Genomic DNA, 4,979 nt, shown 5'->3' with positions numbered 1-4,979 from the left:
AAACAAGGTAGCTTATGATGCCCTGGCGAGGGGTGGAACCAGCCATGACTAAGTATTCTTAGGTCTACTATATAAGACTCCAGCATTTCCTGTACTTTCGGGCTCACCTACAGGTGGTTGTTGACCTGCTCCATTATTGTGATAATGAATTGATATTAAAGTTTGATTGCTTGAAGAATTATCTAAGTCTCTCCTGATTCTTTAGCACTTCCATGTCATTCTTGGCAACAAGGATGGGATGCTGACCTTCATCTGCTGACTGCTCCTGAGGACCTGGGTAAACTGTGCACAGGAGTAACCCCCATTGGGTACTCAGGGCAAACCACACTCCAAGAGTGAGCAGATGGCACCCGCTTAAGATCCAAGTAGGACGCATCAGCAGGTGTATACAGCATCCTGAACATAGACTATAGAGGTGAGAATGTTTTTTTTTCTTGAAAGCAATTATTTCTGTAAAAAGCCAGTAGCAACTGGTGGACCTTAGGCAACAAGACTAGTGTGGGAGATTCTGAGGAGCACTCTCAATTAGGTGAGCCTGTTGGTTCTAGGCAACAAGACTAGTGTGGGAGGCTGTGAGGAGCACCCTCAATTAGCTGAGCCTGGTGACCGGGGCAACGAGACTAGTGTGTGAAGTTCTGAGGAACGTTCTCAACTAGGTGAGCCTGTGGAACTGATCAGTAAGACATGCATTGAAATGATATGGTATAAAATAGTAAGGTGCACCTGTGATAGCTATAAACATAACCTCATTTTAGACATAAGAAAATACTTCTGTAGAATTGAAGCCCACAGCCCACAATAACTGTTTCTCATACAGTTGAAACTAAGTATCATAGCAAAACTGTTTACTTTTTATGTCGGTAAGATACAAATTTGGATTAGTTCTCCAGTGTTTCAACAACAAATTTTAGCAGCCATGCAATGACATGATTTAGGTTGTAGGAACTGGTCACTCTATTTTGTGTGTGTGAGAGAGGAACTAGGATAGGATTGGTGTCAGAAGTTGGATGCTCTACTACATAGTGCGTTGCGGGTGAACCGAGTTTAATGGCATCACAAAAAAGGATGTGCAATTCTGTCTGGGGGGAGCATCAGTGAAGGTCTGCGTAGGAGACACCGGTGGCACTCTCCGTGGGAGAGGTAAGGAAATTCCTGTCCAGCCAAACACAACGTGGACCCTCCCTGACCAGACTTCCACTGATGATTGCCTGGGGGAACACATCACATTCACGAATCTGAATAGGACAACTCACTGAATTTCAGTAAGTCAATTTAAAAATGAATTTGTAGTGAAAATAAAAGTGACAAGGATCCTAAATCCCAGAGTGGGGATTTGGCATTGGCAGTGTTGTTTGTAGGCATAGGATAAGTGTCTATGCAGCCTGAGAGCTATGAGTAGTGAAAATAGAGAAGTGAGATTTGGATACATTTCCATATGGAATGTTCTCTTGGGGTTCCAATATATTGATTCTGTGAAGATATGAAAACATGAATGAGAAATTGTTTGTGTTTTATAATTGATTACTGGAGATTTGATGATGTAATAATGGAAATAATAATAATAATAATATACAAAGTTGCACACCCAAACGTAGATGTACGTAAGGGGTAAGAAAAGTATTCTGAGTTGGTCCCTTCATGGACCATTTGATAGAGATAAGGTTAATGCATTATATGACTGTCTACAGGGTCTGAGAAATGGTCTCAGAAAAAGACTGGTGTATGGCGACTTTTGGTAACAGTACGAGGAATTGACTTACCCCTAACCAATAAAACTATAAATGCTTACGGGATTTCCTTCGTCCTGGTAATACATTTTGAAACACAACCTATGCCCTGTTTTAAATGGAACCATTGACATGTTGAACATGTAGAGATTTGTTTTTTAACTTAAGACTATAATTTATTGTACTCCCGATGGCTTTTTTGTTAATATTCCAAACATTGACGTTCTAAACCAATTCGTGAATAGGCAAAATGGGAAAGTGTCTGATTTCCTGTCTTCGCCGTCTCAGGCGCCAGACTTATTATGAACAGAGTGCCATCTACAGGGGACTGATGGACAGAGCAGGTCAGTTATAGTAAACATTATAAACTAAAAGAAACCTTAGAAAGTAAGCTCCCTCAAGTTTATATTTTCCCTTCTGAAATTAGCTGATGTATTTTTATAAATTTGACGCATTATATGTTAATCTTAAAATAATAGACATGTCATAAGTGTGAAGCAGAAAGTGAATATCCAACAGGTTGGTAATAAAATATAGAGTAACATTATTAGGGTAGACTACAATGAGAACATTGCCTAATAAGGGGAGAATAATCATGTTTGTTTTGTTTTCTAAACATTACGATAAGTGATGGTGACAAAGATATTGATAAGGAGGGTTGATGTACGTTGAATGAGTGTTGACAGTATGCAAATTGTTATTTGTGGTTTTTGGATATCACTCTAATTAATTTCATATTTTAGTCATTTGAAGAAGCTGAGATTTCAATACAAGGTTAAGGATTGCACTTTGAGACCGACTAATAGATAAGCTGTGGGTGAAAACGTATGCTACCCGCTGGGTTAGAGTTTTTCTTGACCAGTTCCAATTATTATTACTTCATTGTATAGTTTGGGTAAACACTAATGATTAGGAAAAAGTTAATAACTTAGTAATAGTCCTATGTGTGATTTGGACCATGACAACGACAGCTACCCTTTACTGCTGAAGACAGTGATTTATTGACCTGTCACATACTTAGAAATGCACCTGTTGTTGACAGAGGTTTGCTCTCACAAGGTCGGCTCAGTGGGAGTGGAATATTGGCTGAACGCCCAGACTCTGTGATTGCCAGGTGTTCTTTACTAAACTAGGAGCAAGCGCTTTCCTAAGAAAGGATCCACTTGGCTTTCTTTGACAGTGGCAGGTTAGAACTGTATATGGTATGTGTAGAATGTTAAACGTTTTAAATTCAGTGGCACAACAGAAGCCATTTACAAAGATAATGTACTTGTGTAAGAAAGCATTTTCTTGCGATGTTTCATATTTTGCTTGGTTGAATTTCTGCCTAGATTATGACATTGTCTTACATTATGAACTATTGCTTAAATGCACTGCTTTATGCATTCAATATTTGCTTGTCTATGAAGAGACAGCATTGAATTGTAGGAACTGTATCATCCTTGGTTCATGCAGGTAACTTGGTGTTATGACCTCCTCCTTCTCAGACCAATTGGTAGAATGCCCGGAATATGTTTTGGAGGCGATGTGAATCATGTGTCAAAACGGGGGGGGGGGGGGGGGGGGGGGGGGGTTTGGGGGGGGGGAGATTACCAGTCCCCTGACGCTTTTTGGTTAAATATGAAGATTGTTTTGTTCACATGCCTGCAAAAGGATTTAGTGTATCAAAGGATATATGCAGAAGTAGATGGCTGTTTGTTTTGTTTGTTCTGTTTCTGTCTTGCTTTAATATAAATCTCACCAGATTGGGTCTGCTGGATGGTTGATATTTCTCCCTAAGAATTAGCCATCTGCCTCCCTGACCCTGTAACTCTGCGGTGAGGTCATCGATATGATGGGAGAGTATAAGCCAATTAGATAAAATTATTTCAACTATGTGTTATTCTCTATGACATGTGTCTTAGAAGTCGTATTAATACTATTGGTAGAAGTAATAATTTGTCATATAGTAAATAGTTTGTCTGGATTTCCTGAAACAGAAATGCCCTAAACTGTTCTGATCTGTCTTGTTTAGGGGTTATGCCGAAGGTGACCACAGATGGTATCTAGATGCATGGACAATTTGACCAGACAGTGTGGACCTCATACCCCCTCTGACTGGCTGAAGTAATGGTTAAAATTGCATTCAGGATGGTCCTTCACTACTTTTACAATGAGACCTGAGTCCGAGCCAGCACCTGTACACAGCATCCAGTTGACGCTATCAACTGCCTTTTCTCTTGTGCCTTTTCTCTCAGGAGAGCGACAGGAGTCCACGTGGAGTGAGCATGGAGAGAGATCCATTCCAAACTTCTCAATTCCAATACTGCTTGGCAAATGGACAAGACATAAGGGGTGGTAAAGGTGGATCCGGCCCAGGTGAGACATCAGTCTGTTTGGGGAAAATCTGATTATTCCTCAGACATTGGGAGATTATCATGGGCCATCCACTTTGAACATGTGTGCCATTGGGAAGTCGAACTTTAAAGCTGAAAATAAAGAAAGATTGAGTGCCAGGGAGGGGGGTGGTCAACTGTGACTGTAATTGATTAGGCTTGTCCAAAATTGTTACTTGGGGTATCAGGTTGATCGTGGAGGTCTACACACTGTGAAATGTATAGTAAATTACACTAAGAATGCATTGAGATACTGATCTGTAATTATAACCGTGATGAGAAAGTTCATGCTAGAATTATGGATAATTACACTGTATTTTAATGTAAATGTACATTCTGCTAGTGCCGATGTGTGCTAGGTTGAGGGTTTCAACTTTGAGTGATGGAACCAACGTGAATCACTGAGCAATGTCATTCTAAATTTGGGTTGAATAATTAATTAGGTTTTAATTCAGATTTGGAAAATTAATATGTTTTTGTAATTGACTAGAGCAATTTTTTCTTTGTATGTTTATTACTGTATAAGTAGGGAGAAATTAATGTGTTATGGGTTAGATAAAATAATTTACGTGTAAATGTATTCGTGGAAGTGGTCATTGTGGAAGGAGAGCCCTGCTGGGCCCGGGTCGGGTCTGTTGTGTACTGATGAAGCATGTACTCCTGTTTGATCCACCTATGTTTTTAACTATTTGTGTTAACATTTCTTTACTATGATTTTTGACGAGTCTCAAAACCAGGGAGTGTGAGGGAAAAATCCTGTATAACCTCTTTTAAGTTTGTATAGCAGAGACAATGCAATGAAGAATTACTTTAATAGTTCTTAACGCTAAACTTTGTTATGCACGTGCTGTAGGAGCATTAAACCTGTACATTTCCA

The 4,979-nt window shown here is 39.6% G+C and overlaps 1 long non-coding RNA gene across 2 annotated transcripts; it reads left to right on the top strand.

Annotated features, from left to right (window-relative positions):
- The first annotated feature begins 1,014 nt into the window (after positions 1 to 1,014).
- LOC110534195 (uncharacterized) lies at positions 1,015 to 4,979 on the top strand. Of its 2 annotated transcripts, none has more exons than XR_016483776.1 (2): positions 1,015 to 1,262; positions 3,965 to 4,979. It is a non-coding gene; the product is annotated as an uncharacterized LOC110534195 (long non-coding RNA). The 2 variants fall into 2 exon arrangements; XR_005034167.2 differs by lacking the exon at positions 1,015 to 1,262 and adding an exon at positions 3,737 to 3,833.

This window comes from Oncorhynchus mykiss, chromosome 10 (assembly GCF_057628025.1).
Source record: "Oncorhynchus mykiss isolate SJ-2025 chromosome 10, ASM5762802v1, whole genome shotgun sequence".
Lineage (NCBI taxonomy): Eukaryota > Metazoa > Chordata > Actinopteri > Salmoniformes > Salmonidae > Oncorhynchus > Oncorhynchus mykiss.
This window is presented reverse-complemented; position numbering and strand designations above follow the sequence as displayed.